This window comes from Acartia tonsa, chromosome 1, assembly GCF_053477335.1.
Source record: "Acartia tonsa isolate MP-2025a chromosome 1, ASM5347733v1, whole genome shotgun sequence".
NCBI classification, from domain to species: domain Eukaryota; kingdom Metazoa; phylum Arthropoda; class Copepoda; order Calanoida; family Acartiidae; genus Acartia; species Acartia tonsa.
Window position 1 is genome coordinate 49,139,525 of NC_137260.1, and position 14,386 is coordinate 49,153,910.

General features: G+C 32.2%; 1 long non-coding RNA gene across 1 annotated transcript; it reads right to left on the bottom strand.

The window, feature by feature from the left end:
* Window positions 1-1,294: 1,294 nt before the first annotated feature.
* Window positions 1,295-14,211, bottom strand: LOC145327846 (uncharacterized). Its single transcript, XR_013882262.1, has 4 exons — window positions 14,207-14,211; window positions 13,927-14,019; window positions 6,048-6,177; window positions 1,295-2,312 (listed from the first exon to the last, which is right to left on the bottom strand). It is a non-coding gene; the product is annotated as an uncharacterized LOC145327846 (long non-coding RNA).
* Between the last annotated feature and the right edge of the window lie 175 nt (window positions 14,212-14,386).

Genomic DNA, 14,386 nt, shown 5'->3' on the forward strand with positions numbered 1-14,386 from the left:
TGTCAATATTGCGCCCTTCTGAAGCATTTACCCCCCCCCCCCCCCTTGATTTTAGTTCATGGGTTGTCAAACTTTTCGGATACGTTTCGCGCAGCACCCTTACAAAACCCTGTGCACGCTAGTGTAGTCAATCCTCGGATGGCAGTTACTCTACATTCAACTTCTATGTACGTACATACAAACATGTCAGATTTCAAGCTTTTTTATTTTAAAGTAACAAAATCCTGTGCACTGCTTGCTATTATATGGAAAAGTGATATTTATGTTTTGTTTGTGACTTAATCAGTTGCTCTTTTGCGTATTAAATGATATTATTTGAATTGCTGCATTAAAATCAATGTCAAAGTCCAAATTTATGCATTTTATTTGCATAAGGCGACACAAAATAATCTGAGAGTCGCGATGCAAAGTCAAATCTATTTAAATGTCTGAAAAAATTTTTCAATCTGTTTTTCCTTTCTTTTCAGTCGGTTTATAAAGGAAAGCTTTTCTAAAAGTGTTTTGCATTAAATGTCTTTTGTCTTTGAGATAGATTATGAAGGTACTTATTTACATTTACATTTCAAGCAACAATTTGAAGCTGAAGCTGAACGTATAGTTTTGGTGGATCAATAATGTATAAGTTAGATGTATAATCCGGACAACTACCTGTCCCAAGTGATGGAGACACTTTTCGTCTGCTATCCAATTGCTTCCTTTTTGTAGGGACTCGGCTATGTTGATATTTCCGATGCTATTAGCTGATGTAAAAGACCCAATAGAAATTGGGACAGGGTTCCCTCTATTCGATTTGGAGCCACAGTGTATGGGGTTTTTCTTCGCTTGGATCAACCAATTAAACAGTGGCTCCTCTATTGCTGCTTTGGAGTTGTAGTTAGGTTGATGCAGGGAACAGGGAATGTGATTCTGACAAACAATTCTAAGAGAAAATTTCTTCACAACCCCCAATACCTTTTTTCGGCCCCTCCCCCTTCTTATCCACTCCCCTTCAGTTACACAAAAAAAACATGTTTTACGCCAACAAAATATTTAATTTTCGACAATTTTAAAGGGAATTAATTGGCTGAATAGGAGTCCATGGGTAGATGTAACGCTTATTGCATCATTTCCAATAGTCATTAAATATCAGTATTTCAAATTAATAGAATGATTTTATAATGTCTAAACTTATCAAATCATAAAAGTAAACATTTTTGAATGGTTGGAAAGTAGGTCTACGCTCTGTGCAAAACTGAATTACATAATTAAGGAAAATCTTCTTTTTTTATGAAATAACACGATTAAATAACATATATTCTTTATTAATGGGAATGTTAAACTGCATCAAAAATTATTTTACAATATCTTCATGAAAAAGCATAAAGTAATCAAATGATGTTCATGAGGTTAAAAATACATTTAGATCATTTAAAATACAAATCCAATATGCAAAGATATTTTAATGGTAGAATGATTGATATCCTATCAAATAAAGTAGAAAGGGTATTTTGTCTGAAGCTTAAGAGCTAAATAACTATCAAACCAATTAAGTTTTCCATTTAAGGGATGCTTCAAATAGGTCCCAAGATGGTTTTAGGCTATTTTGATTTTATATTTTGTATTATCTAATGTTTTTCTCATTGAAACTTTTAAAATTATTATATTTTTTACTATTTTTCAGTGAACTACCTTTTAAACACTGTTATTCTTTTTAAAATAATAACTTCTCTCCAGCTTAAACAATAATTTCAATTTGACAAGTAACTGCAGAAAATTTTCCATATTTTTCAGACATTGATTTTCATTTTACTTTTAAAACATGATCTTTCATAAAATTTAAGTTTTTAAGGTTAAAAGATTATTTACATGCATAATATTATCTTGTTATACATTTATAATACAATTTTTAAGTCATTACAAGTATAAAAATATATTATTTACAAATTTTAACTTGGGATTTTTAAAGTATACAGGATTCAATTATTAATTGCATAATTTAACAAATGTTTATATACTTGATTTAAAGTATTTTGATAGAATACTGATAATAATGTATTTTTTGTAACAAGCAATTTGGGATTTTAAAGTTTTTAAAAGGTTGAAAAACTTCAATATTCTAAAATTTGAACAAAGATTTTTTGGAGTTTGATATTTGATTTTGAAGGGTTTAAAAATCTTTTTCCTAGTTAATGAAAAAATACTTTTTTAGTTGGATACCATGTTAATGATACTTGTTAATAAAAATACTGATACAAATTTATTTAAAGACCCAGTGGTTTTAATTTTTGTGGAGGTTTTCTTTGCTTCCTGTGGAAAACCTGGATCATCTCTTCCTGAAAATATAAATAAAGTAATGCAAAGTTTTATTAAAATTGATATACATATAAAAAGAATAAATTATCCAAGAATGCTTCCAATACATATTTCAGCTACGCGTGTATGGTAGCTTTGTTTACTTGTTGTTATATAAAGTCATTGGTCAGGGGTTGGTAGCCGCGACAAATCATTAAATTAAAACCCGTTTGGCTGCTTTAATTAAGAAAAGAAGGGATTGCCGTATTGCCAGGTTTAGACTTCAAGTTTAGTTTTAAATTGTAAAGGTTGTTTTCCCTGGGCTTACAAGCGGCTGCTGAGCTCTGACATTGATCTTAAGAGATATTTAGGATAAATTTAAATTAATATGTTCAACAATTTTTTATTATTATCCCAATGATGAAATAAACATGGAGTGACTTGCCAATGATGGTAAAATATACTTACATAGTTTTGACCTAATAATATTTACAACCTACCAAAGGCAGATGATCTCACATGATAATTTATAGGAAGATTTATTTATGGAACATGAGCATTATATTTGAAATAAAACTGCACAACAAAATGACCCAACTTGCTTTAAAATAGATTACTGCAAAATTGTTATGAATCAGAGAAATTCTCTTTATGCCTTACTTAATAGACAAGGAAGTTTATGTGCAGAAGTAGCATAACTTTTTAAAGCCAATATAAATCGTGGCTTGGTAGAAACGCGTCAGCCGTTTGTTAGCCTCATGAAAATCAACGTTTTACATTTTTGAAAATAAGCTGGAAGTCTAAACCTGACGCAAATTACAATCCCTCTTTTCCCCCAAAAAAATCAAACATCCCAAACGGGTTTAAATTTAAGGCTTCGTAGCGGCTGACGCGTGGCTGCTGAGCCCTGTGAGTTTGTGAGCTAACTAGACGCTACGCCCATAGTATTAAGAAGCTGCTCTTTATTCCAAGATCATAGAGTTGCTTAAATTTCTGACATAATAAAATATGTTTGCAAGAATGACAAAATTCAATCCTTAGTAATTATGAGTGGCAAGAGGGTTCTTCAAATTTATGAGGAATAAAGTAGCATTTGCCTTTGAACCTGATAGTATCAAAATGAAAACAAAAATGACAAGATCCGTAAGTAGCGAGGCAAAAAAAATCATGGATGGAACTAATTCCAAAAAATCACGAAACCATTCACATATTTTTATAAAAAATGTTTTTGTTTTTGTTGCATGACATTAAGACGGACCAGGTAAATTTTTTACTGAATGCTTTTGATATTCAAATAAGTATGGGAGGGGGGGGGGGGGGGAGAATTCAACCCGCCTCCACCTCAAACGCCCACAGAGGTCTGAAAGTTGAAATTATTTCTTTTTAGTTTACCAAACGGAATTTTGAAATTAGAATCACCTGAAAGACAACCAACCCTTTGATAGCACGATTTTTGCTTGAAAGTCCTTACTTTGGCAGGGTTATGGTATTCCCTTTATTTTTTTTAATAGCAATGAATTTCAGTAAAAGAATAGAGGTGGCATGAGCTATACAAACTTTGGCCACAGGGCAGAGATCCAATATAAACTCGGGTCTTTAAAATCACCTATTTGCATTGAAAATATAAACACAGCCGTGTCCCAACCAGAGCAAGGTAGTTGTATACATCAAATACAACAGATCTATAGTATAGGTGTATATTCACATAACTATATATTCCTTTTCAATGACCTTATTCGTCTGCTACTTGGTTGATTTTCAATGACCCAATAGAGAGACGGCACAAGGACAGTGCGATGGGGAGATTCAGTTATTCAACACTTTCTCCTTCTAGTGTTTTATTCTCCTTCTATACTTATACATTTATTAACAATGCAACGCTCAACACTTATCTGCAGTACCATTTTGACATCTCTAGTATAATATAGTGTGGAATAGACTCAAACCTGACCCTCCCCCCCCCCCCTCCCATAACTAATGATTGATTTTAATTTGAAAATTTCAAGACAAAGCAGAATAATCAATATAAATATATATGCAATGATAAAAGTCCACATATAATATTTCTCCATTATAATACAAGAACTCTTAATGTGTGATATTGATAATTTTTTTTATAATTCCAATTCTCTTGTCTAGACTTGAATTCAGGGAGATAGGAATTCATCAGATTTTATATTTTATTATTTACTTTCCAACAATCATTTACCCTTAAAATAATCAGTAATTTCATAGTCAGGTAAATGTAATGTGTATCTATTGAGTATTTTAAAAGTGCTGGACTAATCATTTCACAATTTTCATTATAAGTGCCTAGTTAATTGATCATTTTAGAGAGATTGGCAGAAGGAAGAATTTAAAAATAAGTTTTGGTGAAAAAATATTCGAATCATGAAAGAAAACGAAGTAGCGGGTTTAGTCGTATTCTCACAGTAGCTTTTCTCCTATTTCTAACACCTGCAGGGGGATCTAACCCTGTGGGGAAATCATTAACATTTACCTAACTTAAAATAACCTTTCATCTACTATCTACTGTGAATTTGAAATACGACGATCCCGCTACTTTGTTTTCTTTCCATGATCCAAATATTCTGTACTACCAAGTTTTTATCCCTCCCTACTATTCCTGAATTAGATATACCTTCAAGTACAGGTTGAACTCAGACAAAAAAATGAAATTATCGGAAGTGACGCAGTTTTGTTTGTTTTGATGCCCGCCTGCCTTGCCATGGAGTCAGGGAAACAGAGATGGTTAAATTGAGAATTATTCTTTCGGATCATGGAAAGAAAACGAACTAGCCGTATTTTCGTTTTTTCGCAATAGCTTTTCTCCTATTTCTAGCCCCTGTGGGGGGCTCTAATCATTAACATTTACCTAACCTAACCTAAATAACCTGTCAAAAGCTACTGTTAAATTAAGACGAAACTCACTACTTCGTTTTCTTTCTATGATCCAATCTTTCAATAAACTTTCCCTTCCTCCTGCTAAGAAAGTTAAAGATGATATTTTACCCAAATAATTTGTGTTATCAAATAAACTGGATAATTTAAATTCTCTTGGCTATCCCCTGTTTCTCTGGCGACTATTGATATTTATAAAATATACACTCCGTTCATTTTCAAATTATTAAGAATTGGTCAATAAAACCAGCTATTCTGCAAATTTATTTGCTGTTTTTATCGGATATACTAGCGGTTTCGCCCCTATACTCTAGAGAAACATTTATTTTTTGAAAAGCAGAAAAAATACTTTTAGACAATAGTGGAGTTAGCTGTCATATTATCGAATAAATGCTATATTTAAACTTTTAAACTTACTAAGTCTCAAAAACGCAGCGGCATAGAGCTATACTACACAAACAAGAACAAACTTCTTCAGAAGAAAATATTTTTCTCTTAAATCTAGTCTTCTCAATTCAATTCGTTTGAGAGTTCCTGTACAACTTACTTATGTCGAATTAAAATATTAAACGCGATATTGACCTGTTGTGTATGATGATGAATTGTAAATTATTTTTAAACATTGACACTCAAACATCCTGTTAATGGATTTACTAATACTTGGATCTTACATTAGATAATCTTGTGCTCTAATTATGTAGCTGGCTAAAATAACTCCTCCCCCATCCATTAACCCCATTCCCTCCCCCCCCCCCCAATGGAGGAATGAACTTGCCAATAAATGAAGTCCATGTTAGCAACCTAAATTGACATCAATTTTTCCATTGTCATAATATCCACGTAAAACTTATATCAATTTTCATTCTTTTCTTTACCTGTGTTCTATTGGCGATGCCATCAGCAGTTTCCAGAACCTTCTGTCTCTCCAGGACTCGCTGCAGCACCTTGAGTCCACTGGATCTCTGCCACTCGGTGTACTTCATCCCAGAGACAATAGAGGGCGGACTTGAAAAGAAAAATATTAAATTTGGGACTGCCATTTACACATCTAGCAAAAGTACAGAAGATGTGTTTTCGCCAGTGCAATTAAAAAAGTATGGATGTATTTATGGCAGACTGAATTTTAGCTGTATAAATGACAAAATTTGGAAACTCTTGGCAAACTTACATCTTACATTTTATTGTTAATAGTAAATCCATAACTGGGAAATAATTAATAACTGGATGACCAAACAAACAAAAACTAAAATAGACTGAAAAAAAGTAATTATTTATGAGAATTTATTTCAAGCCTCGCTTAATCAAAGGGTAAGTTTTTGTTGCAACCCAATAACTTAAGAAAGAGAAAAAAATCACACATTAGCTTATTTAGGAGACTGTCTTTATGAATACTAAATATATTAGCCCCTACCCCCCCCCCCCCCAAAAAAAAAAAAAAAAAACAGCTGAAATTGGAATATTTTTGTATTAATTCTGTTGTTGATTATACAATATACATATACCTAAAGTCTTTGACATAAAACTTAAAATTACTGATAAATTTATAATTTTTGAGTTTAATATTCTTAGCACAACTTTACTAGTCTACAGTCATAATTTAATCTTAAGAATAGCACAGACATGTTAAAAAAACTGCAGTTATGACCCCTTTTATTTTATGCCATGAAAATCTTTGAATCAGTATGCAAAATTTTTTTTAATTACATATTTAAGAAATATAATCAAGTTTACAAAACTTTCTTGCTTATATAAAGTTTTTTTTTGCATTCTGGTAACCTTTAACTTGAATAACACAAAAGGTATAATAGTTTAAGTTTATAATTGATATTGGCAAACTTTTAATTTTGTATGAAAATTTGCTCTTGCAATGGATAAAGAATGAACGTGGATATAAAGACAATGGAGAAATTGTCGTCAATTTAGGTTGCTAAAATGGACATCATTTACTGGTCAGTTCATTCGTCCAGTAGGAGGGGAGTAGATAGGGAAAAGGGGTAAAAGGGAAGGGATCGTTATTTTAGCCAGCGTCAAATTTCACTTTATTAGACTGCTTAATATTCTGGTGTAAGATCCAAATGATAATAAATCCATTTCTGTTGCAAATTTTGCTGCTGTGTTATGGAATGTGCTTATTGCATGCTCAATATAACATCTTTACAGTTTTAATTTACAGATTTGCACTTGGTTACAAATTTGCCAGCCGTAATTTCAAACATTTGTACAGCAATTTCAATGTTTATTTGTATAAAAGCCTAAATTTTCCAATGGATATAAGACAATGGCCCATAAATTGATGTAAATCCCTAATGATGATACACAAAGTTATCACTCTGAAGATTACAGTTAGTAGTTGAAACGTTTGGATACCTAATTTAATGAACCAAACCAATAAAAATTTATTAAAAGTCCCCAAAGTTATTGAGCCAACGAATAGGAAAACTTTCTTGTAAAACTCTGGGAACTAGTGTAATAAACAACCCAATGTTCTCTCCCTCCCTGGATTTCAATATGTCTTTTACAAGTTTTCTAATTCACTTAAACTAAAATTAATTATCTCAAGACGCATAACCTGTGCAATAATTCTGCTATTATTAATCTGCAATTTCCAGTTAATAGAAAAAAATGGTTCTTTCATTTTGTTATTGATTACTAAAAACAATTTACTTTGTAGGTATATAATTATAGTAGAGGTTCTTTTAAAGAAATAACCTCCCATTTTTAGTAGGGGGGGGGGGTGAGTGGCGTAAATTTGCTCCACTGTAGGCATTTGAGAGATAGTGCCCAAATGAAGAGATTGCAAATTAATTTTCTTGTCAATTATAAGATTAAAACCAGTTTTTAGCCGGTGCTTTTAGCATCTCGAGGCTAACAAAACTGGTTTCAATATTATGATTGTAAATTTCTATATTTGTAGAAAACTATACGAAAAAATATATAGTTTTTCAGTATAGTTTAGAACCGGTTCTAATCCAGCGGATATTAATCGGTTTCAAAGCCTTACTGCACTGAAAATACAAATCTTAATAATAAGTATTGAAGGTTGATTAGTTGCGACCCAGTCAAAGTTCATTTTGTTGCTAACTTGGGAACAAAGTTCGTATCAAAAAAAATTTTGGAAAATTTATTACATTGGAAAATTACTTCTTACAAAAGCTTGGAAATCAATAAGTTTCTTGAAAAAAAACCTAGTCAATTTCACCATTTGGGGCGCTGAAGGAATGGTAGCCCTCCACTTCCAACATTAGTCTTCAAAAAAAAAGTTAAAAAAAAATTTGGAGGAGGTAATTTTTTTCAAAAGACCATATATCTCGTTAGGGTGGAGGTATTGTCCCCAAAAATATTTAAAACTTCACTCGGTCCAGCGGTTAGCGAGACATTTGTTTCAAACAAACATTTTGTACTTATACAGGGTGCGGCACATAAATCCGGACTTTTTCTAATTTGTAAACAAATGAACATAAAATCGTCAATTTTAAAGATTTTATCGAATTTTAAAAACTGAGAGGCAAAATAGGTATATGACTATTAGATTATTCAATAAAACCGCCGCTAGCCTCAATTACCGCCCCTACCCGCCCCCTGAACCGCCCGCAGGCCCTGGTCACAATGTCCCTGTACAAGCTGGCGAAGTTCTCCTTGATAGTGGCAATGGGGGAGGTCTTTGTGGTATAGGCACGTCTATTGGTGCATGCTTCAAAGTAGCTCTGGGTCAAATAGTCTAATGGATTAAGATCTAGGCTGCTAGGAGGCAACATATCCTTAGGGACGTGAGTAACCGCAGGATCCAAATTCCCATCTTTCAAGCTACCCTTCGACACGGCGGCTCTTATCTGGGCCACAGTTGAGATACAACAACGTTTTATACTTTTTTGGAAATGGCATGAAGATTTAGCCAGGGTTGTCAGCGCAACCCATAGTCTAAAATGAAATTCAAGGTTCCATTTGGGCCCCTGTAGACGAGAATCGTGAAATTTTCAAGATTTTTGGCGTTTTTAACATCTCACAATCTGCCACGTGTCAATTTGCCGGAGTACTACGGCCAAGCCAACTTGAAAAAAGAACTCTAGTAATTTCTAGTACCTAACTTATGTATCTAACAGTACCTTCTGCAAGTTTCATAAGCAACCTGCGCACTTCGAATTTGCTTAGTTGAACGTATGCGCTGCCAGCTCGTAGTACACGTTCTACATCGTCCAAAGATTTTTATGGGTAAAAAGGTACCTAAGCTTTTCATAGTGGGTTCAAACGTCCTGATCGGTCAAGTAGTCTTGGCGCTATGACCGTTTAAAAAAAGTCCGGATTTATGTGCCGCACCCTGTATATTTATAAATATACCGGTACATACCAATTAAGATTTTTATGTCATGTAGAAATTAAAATATAAATTAACAAAGGCAGTTCTAAAGAAACACAGACCAAAATCATTTGAAATGCTTTGATTTTTAATAGATTTATACAAAGTAACATGTAAATGTTTACAATCTAAAAATAGCTATTTTAATCTTAAATTTTGAAGAAGAAAAAAATTCAAGGGTACTTGAAAAATTATAGATTATTTGGTTAAATATAAATTATATTTTCTTACATAGTTTAGAAAGGCAGGTGGTATAGCAATTATTTTGTTCTATTTATAATATCTTTATGTAATCATAATAGCAATGCATTATACATAATTTATAGATTAACCCTTACAGATCGGGCCCCTATTCCCACCTTAATAGATCGGGGGGGGGGGGGGGGGGTCATATTGACCCCCCCCTCTATCTCGGCTTCTGTTACAGATAAAGACGTAAAATTTTTTTCTGGTGGTTCATGTGTATTTTTAGAGAAAATTACTTTTTCTAGTCATAGCGGTCAGGCCGCTCCTTAGCCGCTTTTTAGCGGCCAGCCGCTAAATTTTAAAACAGCTGTAGAGCGGCCAATTTTGCAGCAAGGATGACCAAATTTTAGGACGAACTTTTATTTTTCATAACAAAAAAATTACTTTTTCTGATCATCGCCGAAAAACGGCAAATAACGGAAACCGCCATTTTCGGCGGTTACGGCGGTAAAACGGCGGTTGGCGGCGCCAATTAATATTTTTATCTGTTTATTTTTGCTCAAGGATTTACCAAAAAAAATTTTAGGTCTCTAGCTGTAATAGAAGCCACGATATTCATGATATATGTCTGTAGTAAAAGCCGGACAATAATCGGTCATAAAGTCGGTCAGGGTGCGGTCAAACGGTCATAACACCACATTTCTCATAAGGTCATTGATATCTCAGTAATCACCAAAAAAAATTTAGGTTTCTACCTTATACACAAAAGTCATAATGTAGAAATTAAGATTTATTAAGAATATTTTTTAAATTTTGGTGCTACCCAACCGACTTTGACCGGACACCACGACCGACACAGACCAGATATTCTAATAAAATCAACTCTTGCCGACGTATAATTACTAAACTTAAAAAGTCATGAAGTCACAGCTCTCCATCTTACCTACAAAAAAAATGACATTGAAAAAACTAGAGGGGGGGGTCAATATGACCCCCCCCCCCCCCCCCCGATCTGTAAGGGTTAATAAATATTTTCAAAATAAATGTATACTTTATACATAAACTTAATATGCATAATATCATCAAATAATAATATATATATAATTAGTAAACTATTGGCATCAATACATGTATTGTATATGTCTATCTACCAAGTAGGTTAGCCTTTGATAATTAATAGGACATTGCTATTATTTTACATTTATTCTAATCTATAAGAATAATAACAAAAACTGAATTTGAAAGGAAAATCAACATTATTTATAAATAAAAACATGCCATTCTCTCTACCCTCCCTATTCCAGCCCCTGCGACATTGAAAATAAATTGATGGTGGTATCCAGTATTGAACAAGTGAAACATTATCCCCCCTCTCTCTTTTATGAAAGGAGTAGAAACCTAATACAATAGATAATGTTTTTGTTGCACAGCTCTAACTCTATCTTAATGTTTTACATATGACTATTCATTTTCAAGTTTTATTATTTGAATGATGTTTTAGGCAGGAAGTTGGGAGGGATTGGTAGTAGGTACAGAAAATGGGATTTAGCCAAAAATTGTCTACCAAAGAAAATAAACTTTATTTTTTTGAGTTTCTGCAACAGAGTTTCTGCAACAAATTTGACAGTCTTTCTGCATCATTTAAATTACAAATAAAATTTCTAAAAAGATAATGTAATAACGTCTAACTTTATACTTATAACGGGACACATGCAGTAATTAGAATTAAAATGTCTGCCCGATTTGCAATAAGAAACGTATGGGAAAATAGACAATAAAGAAGTAATTAGAATGCCATAATGATAATAAGTCCAATCCTATAAAATATCTAGCCTATGAGTTAGAGATCCTATATAGAAACCCAAAAGCCTTAGGCTAGCCTAAGAAATTTATAGGATTCGGATCAATATTTTCATATAGGTAATTCTTATTTCTAATAAATTGTCCCTTACCCCAATATTGAAAACACAAAATAAACTAAGTTTTAAAAAATGCACTAAAAATAAAAGCTTTAAAATCAGAAGAAAGGACAAACAAACAATAACTCTCGTAGATTGTCAAAACTTTAATTTATAAGTCTAAACAAAATTGTACATTGATTTGTGGCAAAATTGCATAAATACAGGACACAGTAAAAGGACATACCTTCTTTTTAAGGATTTGATTCTATAGATGCTTTGCTCATAATATTGTACCTTGTTGTCCTAGGAATCATTATTCCAAAAATCAGATGAATAGCATAATTATATCATATAAAAGTTGATATAAAAAAATAAAAATCAGCATGTTTAGATGGACTTTCTGTAATGGTTATACAGTGTGTTTTTTTATGAGAACTTTTTTGAAAGCAATTTTACCCCACTTATAGTTATTAGAATTTAATGATTAATGGCTTATTTTCTTCGTTTTTTAATGCAATTTATAGAACATTAAAAAAATATTTCAGATTTTAATTAAAAAGTACAGTAAAATGTAAAATTCAAAACTTAGGTGTCAACATCTAAAAATGGTTTTAGCGCATTTTTCTTATGTTCAAATCTTCTACCCTTTGTAAGAAAAAAATTGGATTTTCAGTAGTCGACTTTGGGGGGCCAGTGCTTCCTCCCTGATTGAGATATGACCTGCAAACTTTGATATGCTCTAGTACATGTCCCCAATAGTATCTGTATACATTTTTAGCTCTAGATCTCAACTTGAAGCGTTTTGCAGCCATTCTTGCAAAAGGTAGAAGATTAGAACATAAGAAAAATGCGCTAAAACCATTTTTAGATGTTGACACCTAAGTTTTGAATTTTACATTTTACTGTACTTTTTTAACAAAAACTGTAATATTTTTTTTATGTTCTATTAATTGCATTAAAAAACGAAGAAAATAAGCCATTAATCATTAAATTCTGATAACTAAAAGTGGGGTAAAATTGCTTTCAAAAAAATTCTCATAAAAAAAACACACTGTAGATTTGCTATTCTTTCTAAATCGTACCTAACTGTTATAGGAATCATCATGCAAATCGATAGGACAATTCTATTATGTCTATTAATTTATCGAAAAGAGCTAACTGTTACGGACGCACAGACAGACCCTAATATCAGAAAAGCTTCGCTTTTTTAAAAAATGGAGAAGAGTTGTCTACTAGATTTTCCATAATTCTTGGATTTGCTAAGATTTTGCATTCGTCTATCCTTGCACTTTCATGGTCAAAGACATTTTAGCACAATTTTCTTTATTTTAATCGATTGCATAAAATCCCCCTGCTTAAAAAAATGAGATAAAGACTTCGGATTATCTTAAATATAGCAACCCTTATAAACATTAAACAAATGCTAAACTATCATGACAAGAGTAGTATACACAGCTGGATCTTTAATAACAGCCAAGAAAGTACTTGACCGACAGATGTTTGAAGCAATAAATTAGATGCTCAGAGGTCATAAAAATCTTGACAAAAAATCAAACAAAATCGAATTAAATAACTGATGAAATCTTGTTCTATCCACAAGTAGCTGAGGGTCAGACAGACATTTGTAATCGTTAAATAAAGTAAGTTCTATTCTGTATTAATTCTATTATATTATGTGATTTTACATGTAAATAATTGTACAAACAGATTTTTAAGCAAAAAAGGTACGTGTAATAATGGGCGTTATCTAAAGTATCATTTTCATTTATAAGTATAATGCAGTGCTTTGTTTAATGCATTTATGATTTATGTAATATAAATGTCAAATCAAAACAAAGCTTCACCTTAAACTTACATTTAACTTGAGGAAAAAATATCTTTATTCTTTAAAATCGAATTTAGATTAATAAAAGAAAATAACTAACAATAATTTAATTATTTGGATGTTGCAACAGATTTTTATGGACAAACCCCAAACTGTCCCAGTTTTGAGCAAGACGATTCCAGTTACGTCATATACGTTTCGGGAAAGAAAAAGGGAAGGGGAGAAGAAAATCTCTTCAAAAGAGATGGGAGAAAAGGGAAGAGATTTTCTTCCCCCCTATCCTTTTTATATGACGTCACAGGAATCGTCTTGCTCAAAACTGGGACAGTTTCGGGTTCGTCATTTTTATGTACTAAAATAAACGAACTGACCATATTAGCAACCCAAATGGACAACAAATCCAATAATTTGCCAATACTCTTAATTGAGGGTAAGGATTTTAATTCTTGTATTGTGAGATATTGTCATTAAACCATTAATTGACTTACTTGACATGATCGGGAAGAGCAATGATATGATGATTTTGTCCAATTCCTTCATTATCATCATCTGATGTATCTTCATCTATTGAGATATCAATACTTTAATAGTAAGAATAAAAAAATTCATTTTCCAGTATGGATTCGAAACCAATTAATATCTAATGAATTAGAACCAGATCTAAGCCATACTGAAAAATCATGTATCTTATCGGATTATATCCAGTTTTCTACAAATATAAAAATGTACATCCTTGATATTTAAACCAGTCTGTTAGCATGTGACTACGGCATCTCGAGACTATCATATATAGTTATAGTTTTAATCTTATACTTGTATATTTTTATATCAATGGAAAATGTGTATAATACAATGCAATAATTAACATTTCCGCATTTTCTCCTAAAAAAGGAACAGTTCAGAATTTAATTTTGACATATCATACTAGTAACACGGTACTGGTCTAAA